The sequence below is a fragment of the Tigriopus californicus genome, chromosome 12, assembly GCF_007210705.1.
Source record: "Tigriopus californicus strain San Diego chromosome 12, Tcal_SD_v2.1, whole genome shotgun sequence".
Classification (NCBI taxonomy): Eukaryota; Metazoa; Arthropoda; class Copepoda; order Harpacticoida; family Harpacticidae; genus Tigriopus; species Tigriopus californicus.
This window is the reverse complement of record NC_081451.1, coordinates 4,780,596-4,788,234: the sequence shown is the minus strand read 5'-3', so window position 1 is coordinate 4,788,234 and position 7,639 is coordinate 4,780,596.

Genomic DNA, 7,639 nt, shown 5'->3' with positions numbered 1-7,639 from the left:
CGCTAATTCTCAAAATTGCCCACCCTGGCTGCAGGTGGTCCATAAGCGGTTTGGAGACGCCCAGGAATTGAGAGGAGCTCACCTCCAAGCTTTACGCGACCTTCCCGGGGTCAAGGATGGGGGATCCACATAATTTTCCTGCCTTTTCTGATTCTATCCGAGGTTACTTACAAGTGGTTATTCGACTGCTTCCAAAAGGAAACGGGCTCCTCAATGTTTTGATGGATCAGTTGGAACACAAAATGGACCGAGAACATTTCTTCCATTGGGATAATTTCGCCAGGGGTCTCAAACCGTCTAAGAGGATTAGACGTTTTGGAGAATGGTCCATGGACAGAGCCAGAAGAGATCGGTATTTCAAGCCTGAAGTCTATGGAAGAGTCCGAGGTCGAATCAGAGCCCAAATCAATGGAGTGCAAGCCCGCACAGAATCGGAAATGTGTCAAATTTGCCGTGGTTGACATAAGGAGAAAGCTTGTGCGCTGTTCAAGCAAGAACTCGTCGCCAAGAGAAGAGAAGGGGTACAGAGGTTTCGTTTGTGTTATCTCTGCCTCAAGAAAGGACACCAAATTGCGGAATGTTCACACAAGGAAGATTGGAGATGTCGCAAAGATGTTCGCCAATGAAGACATCATTCATGGTTGCATCAAGCAAGACCAAGAGATGATAACACTGCGCTACCGACTGATGGGAGAGATGTTCAATTGAACTCCATACAACAAGCTGGATGTCACGGAGTCCTCCCTTTTTGATGCATCTACCGCGGGAAATAGGTTGTAACCAATGCATTGGTAGACGAAGGCTCAGACACCTCATTTGTCAGCGAGTCACTAGTGGCCAAATTGGGGGCACAAAAACTACCAAATGAAGGGTCAAGTTAAATCTCATTCCCATACAAGTGGATCAACGTCTAGTGAAATGGAATTAAAGGAATGAAGTCTACAACTGAAACTTCTGGGACTCAGATGCTCCATTCGTTCTGGTGAGGACCTATCCCTTGCTACTTCACTTCCATGGGCCTTCCACAGGGGGATCCACTTTTGCCAATTTATCTCAATCTTTATGTATCCGACCTGCCCAAAGCCCTTACAGACCAAGGCAGAAGAACTGATTCTCTTGGCTGATTCAGCCGTGGAATTGCAAAATGCCATCAATGCCCTCCACGGTTACTGATCAAGTCAATGCCATCAAGACGAAGGCCATGGTTTTCCATAAAGGTCGTCTACCTCCCAGCCCCTTGCATATTATCAACAGTCCGATTGATATCTTCAAGTATTTCAACAATATTGGTTTCACCTTCTCCACCCTACTCTCCTTTACCAATCACCTCCAGTCAGCAATAACCAAGGCCAGGATCAGGATCGAATACATGTGCAATAGACTACCAATCAAGAATCATCCCCTTCCAATAGTTCTTCAACTCTTCCGGACCTTCATCACTCTAATTTTCCTTTATGGCCGACACCTTTGGATTCCAAACTCCGCCCAATCCGCCCTCAAATCCGCCGATGCCACTTTCTCCAAGCTCCTCAAACGATACCTGTGTGTGCCCCAATATGCCAGCAATGCATGGACGCATTTTCTATGCAAAAATGAACCCCTCACCTTTGGGCTGGCAAGGTTAGTGTTCAACAGCATTGGGAACCTGACCTTTCCGGAGGTGATGTCCGGACACAAGTTGTCCTTTCTGGTCAAGGATTTGCTAACACCTTATCGTCCTTGGCCCAATATCCCTTCAGAGTATTGGCGGTCACTCACCTTTGTCCGGCTCCCGGCCAAATGCCACCAACGACAGGAGCTGACCAAAGACCTGTTCAATCTGACCCTCCCACTCTACTGCAATAACCAAGATTTTCATCATTTACCTCTACCCACCTGTTCATGTACTGTAGTGAAACAGCATTCAGCCGGATCATATTGAGTTGCGATAGACCATTATAAGGCAAGAGCGATATTCATCCAACCAATAAGTTATGGAGCGATGACTAATGCTGGAAGCAGACATTGCAAAAGATGTCAAGGCCAAGCATGCAAATAGCGGCAACAAAGATTGATGAGCAAATGATGCACCTTCAAATTCCAACCTAGAACCCAGATCTTGGAGCTACACCAAGTAGGGCATCAAGCCCGAATTGCGTGTTCGAATGAGACTACTGACATCCGATACACACCCAGAGTCCCCTCACTGCACCTAGAAGAAGATTGCTTGTTCAACACCAAGGAGCACTATGTACCCACAGTCCGATCCTACTGCCTGGGCACTGATATTGTGGTAACCCAACTCCAAAAAATCCCTTCCTTTGACCTAGTCGAACTCCTCGACCACAACCAACCCCACAGCCACATACAGCCCGAAGAACTCCAACAAGCTCTTCTCCAGTTGAACCAATCCGATATACCACGACCTCTATAAATGTCGGAATTAACCCCTGCGTCCTACTGGGTCCCCAAACCCACATCATGGTCCAACTCGGCCCGTGTAGGTTTTACGTTAGTAACACTGATTGGTCTATGTGTTGGGCCAACGATATTCGGTATCAAGAGCTACCCGAGTTGCAACCACACCGGCAATCTCTGCCGCAAAAGAATGAACACTGGTATTGATCGTCGACAACCCATACCACTACAGTACTATCTGCAAGGCCCCTCTTCACTTTTTTTCATGTGCACTGAACCAATTCTAGTCGTATTCTCTGTGATTTCAAGTCAACTATCCCACTATTATTGACCACTTCATTCTTTTATTCTTGAATCAATTTTTGAGTATGAAATTTATGCATGCAGTTTTATATATTTTACAATCTGACATGACTAAAAGTCGCAATATTCTTTTTTAAATGGAGGGCATCAAACCGGGGGCCAAGTTTTAGAGAAGATAGATTATTGAATATGTTTGATTTAAGCCAGGTCCAAAAGGTTAATGTAGAAGTGAGGGAATGAACTATTAACTATTGCGTTGTTGGAAGAAACAAGGCCAATGTATTGCTTTGGAAATATTGTAAAAATGGCGTTGGTTGCTTCCCAAACATTTTTTGAGATAGGACATGATATCAATTCGAGAAGTGCGTATTCTTACAATACGTTCAGGAAGAATGTACACTTGGAATATTTTTATGGCCAAGTTAAAACGTAGACGGCGAATGTTAAGGCAGGTAAACAGGAAACCAAATCTCGCCCAAGCTCTCAGATTAGTTTCCCGAAGGTGTAAAGAAGAGATGAGCTGCGTACAGAAATTAACCCCAAGTTAACAAAACTTGTCCACTCTCTCTAGTGGATCGTTGTTTAACATCCAAAGCATTTTGGTAGACGTCCCTTGTGAAAAACTAGTATTTGGGTTTGGGCGCGTTCGCTATCATGTCATAATTTCTACATTCTACATTCAAATAGTGGGTCGTCCACATGGCCTTATCATATTTCAAAATGACAGTGCCGCCAAAATGGAGTCAACGACTCTCTTATCTAGTTAAACCCACATCCAGCAAGTTCCATTGTGATTGTTCTCCAAACATGGATTGAGATTCTAGTCATAGTGGGCTCTTCAACACACTACCACTCAGTTGGTGGGTAGGCTGGCCAACGATTGACCTTAAATTACCTAAGGTTTGTGGTCGGCCTTATCTTTGGCTCAATTTTATTTTGGCTGTAACACTGCTCAAAAATGAAACAATCCAATCCATTCAAAAACTTTGCTTTGTTTGCTAACCTAATACTTAACTGAGGAATTAAGAACTTACCTTACTTGCTTAAGAAGTAGCAATACTTATGTAGTCAAGGAAACAAGACGGGATTCTCTTTCTAGCCTCAGAATCTCGAAAATTGACCATTAAAAAGTGTGTTTACTAAGCAAAAGAGGTGCACGAGTGACAAGTTTTTTATCACATAGCCTGTAATACAAGTTATTGTGCAAGTTGATCATTACAATAAGTTGCATGGACACTGTTAAAATCATTGGCATGAGGCAAGGGACTGGAAGAGAAGGTAGGGTTAATTGTTTGCTCGACGACATATCTTGACCAAGTTTTGTAAAATTCGGCCTGATAGCTTTCATTGGAATGTTCAACAAATTATTCCATATGCCTTCCGCCTCTTACTAGGATGAAAGAAGGTAGACAATGTAGGACGAGATGCACCTTTATGGTTAAGATCATCCCACTTTCCCTCCAAGCTATACAAAATCCTTTGACACATTCTTCAAGAGCCAAAGCATCAACAGCACTTCCACAATACTCTGAGTTCAGGTGATAAAAAACGCCAGACTACTTGGACAAACTTTTCATGCTGTCCTGAAAAAAGGCGCGGGTGGAAAGTTTGTCCAAGTAGTCTGGTGTTTTTTTTTGGTTGGGGGTGCTAGGGTCGGAGGGTGCACCTCGCCCGGCCAGCAAAGCCAGCCATCGCATCATCCAAGTCCAAATTCCGATAAGCAGTTTCAAGTCCGGTATCAGATTGGTTCTCCGCCGGTGGGTGTGGTTAGCGTCTAAAAGTTTCCTTGAGAAAGGTCGGGGAGGAGAATTGAACCAGTGACCTCTCCCATGCTAGGAAAGTTCGCTAACCACTATACCACTACTCCTCCCTCCTTCCTGCAATCTAATCTTATAAAAAATGGGGTCAAAAAGTATTTAGAAAGTGACAATACTATTTTTAATAATCTAAAATACCACATCCATGAATCAGCTTGTCTTGGAGTAAAATTTCGCAATGTCCTTGAAAAAATTATTCTATGGTGCTTGTCATGACAATGCTCTTTCTTATACAGCGCATCAATTCGAAATCTGTTTGGAAACTTTTTAGTTCATCTGATCGCTTACTTTTTCGAAGTGGAGCTACTTGTCAAACCTCGCGCGTCTCTGACCAGGGTGTTTAACTTAGGAATTGCAGGATTGGAAGGTGTATTATCGGTTGTAATAGGGACCCCAACCAAGTTGGATTCTATGGAGCGGTCAAAATCTTGACGGAATCCTCTGACTTTGACCTTAGCCCTATCAAACACATCCTCGTGGTCATCCAAGTCTTTGTCCATGTCAATATCATCAGTTGCAGAATGACACACAACGGCCTCGGCATTACGATATTGGTTGAGCTTTACCTCTCAAGATTCAAGTTTTGTTTCGACATAAAAAGTTCGTCTCGACCTGCCATATTGAGAAATAATGGTAACGGGACAAGATATTCCACCAACGTAGGAGATCCACCGAAATATCATAGATGATAATTCCAATTTATCCTCGAACATAACATAAATGATAACGCTTGGGGTAATCCGCCGATAAACAATCTCAAATATAAATCCAGGGAAACTCGTCGACCATATGTAGACCAGTGATGAAATCGTCCACTAATCCACTAAATGTTATTCTAAGGAGCCAAAACCAGCCAAAGGGGAACTCCAATGAAGACGAAAGGAGACCACCAATGCAAATCGGTTATTGTTCCACGAATATAACACAAGTAACCGACTGCGCCACGGAAAGATTTTATGTAGGAATTTTGATAAGTAACTTTAATTCGGATGATCTGATGTGAACGGTACAATGGATGAGAGAAGAATGCTGAGGTGGCATAAAATGATGGGGAACCGGTATTGGAAGAAAAGCAGGAACAATACAAAGGTAGACACGGAACCTACTTTATGGGATCATTCCAGTTTCCTTTACGTGCATTAGAAGGAACATTATACCTCTGAGAACAGGTCCTTTGAAAAAAAATTTTGATAACCATCTTGTTCTCAAAAGCCAATCAAAGGTATTTGAATAGAACAAATGTTTGGGATAGTGGGTGATTTCATATTTAATGTTTTGAAACCAAACATCAAATTCCTTTTGATGTGGATGCTTGACCAAAATGGGGAATAAAAATTCTAGCAACTATCAAAACAAGTCACAATATGCACAGCAGTGTCAATAAATTGTTATGGAAGCAATATCCAATTATGATTTATATGGCCCTAGAATAACTCCACAAACAACTTTTGTTGCAAGCAATGACGAAGAGCTTTTCTATCAAGACTTGGCAAAAATGAACAAATTAAATGGCACCATGGTAAAGGATGACATTTTGTCCACTATCATGAATGGAAGGCTCAAAGGAAAGTTTTACCTTTTGGCTTTTAAAAAACTTCAGCAAGACCTGACGTATTCATAAACATAGGTTGTGTGACAATCAATACACTTCTTTCTATGACTTATCATTTATTCTTCATGGTTTTTTTGTTCTATCTTTTCCATTTTGGCTCAAAAAAAAAAATCGAGTTTTACATTTATTTTATCTCCTTTCCTTGAAATCAAAGAAACATTGAAACAATCCAAAACAAGCGCTCTTCTACCATTTCATGACATTTGCTTTTTGCTTCAAATGACTTTTCCTAAGGTGTAATTATCTTTCTTTTTGCACAGCAAAACCATTCAAGATTTGGCCTCTAGAGGTGTCAAGAAATACTGCTTCATATATTCTACTTTCTTTAGGACATGGCCTAAGTGTCTATTGAAAGAAAGACTTATTTCCGTTCCTATGGTATGCTTACTTGTTAGGCCACCAGAGATGATGCGTGACTTAAACACAAACGTTGTGCCACGAAGCAAGCTCCTTTTGTCCCAAGCACGTACCAAGAGTTTATGTAGTAACCTAGCATGCTGTGCTACTTTTTGGCTTGGTTTACCTGGCTAACTTTAAGTAAGATATAACTCCTGCTATACTCAATCAGAAAAGTACAGTTCTCATGGAAAACGTTTGTGCACCTTTTTTGGATTTTCTCTTGCATTTAGCTTTCCATGTCATGTCACCGTTTCATTATTTTGCTCCTGGATTTTTAAAAAGAGCGAGTTGAACTAGAAATGTATGCTTTTTGTATAATTCTTTTCTTTTTTTCCTTTTTTGCCCTTTTATTGCAATTTAATCATTGCCAAAAGAATAAATGCTTCCAATCCAAATCAAATGCATTATTCCTCACAAAATTTGACTCAGTTCTAAACTCAGCAAGTATTGGTCAGTTTTGATCTCAATAAAACGTCTGTGTCAAAAGTTAATAGCATTTCAAACTCAGACCAGAGAGGCCACAAATTGAATGATCTAGCATCACATTGGTAAGATCGTACTGAGTTTTAAGACCTTACTGCTATTGACACAGACGTTTGCTTGAGGTCAAAATTGGCGAACACTTGTTGAGCCAACAAGAGTCCAACTATTGCGAAGGCACGTGCACTTGGGTCATCTGAATAAAACCTACGTTCCCCTCACTCTACCATCGCTTGTCAACTGAGGCCGGGTCTTTGGATCCCGTCTAAGTCATTTGACACATGAATTAGTGCACGAATTAATACACGACCACACTCGCGTTCTTTGAATCAAGTCTAAATTTGGTCGCGACTAATTCATGCACTAATTCGCTGGCTAAACTAAGCGGCAACTACTAATTCGCCGCTAAACTGAAAATATTAGAGCCATGGCAAATTCTCTGGCTTTTGCCTTTCAACTGTCATTGAAATAATTCAATCATATCGAACGAAAAGATACATATTACAATAGATTTTAATTTCTTGATTTTGTATGTAGATACAGTTAGCTTATAAGATTCTGCGAATTTGAGCATTTAAGAAAATTCATTTTCACATAGCCTTTACTTTTTCCTATGTTTTAATCCTTTATT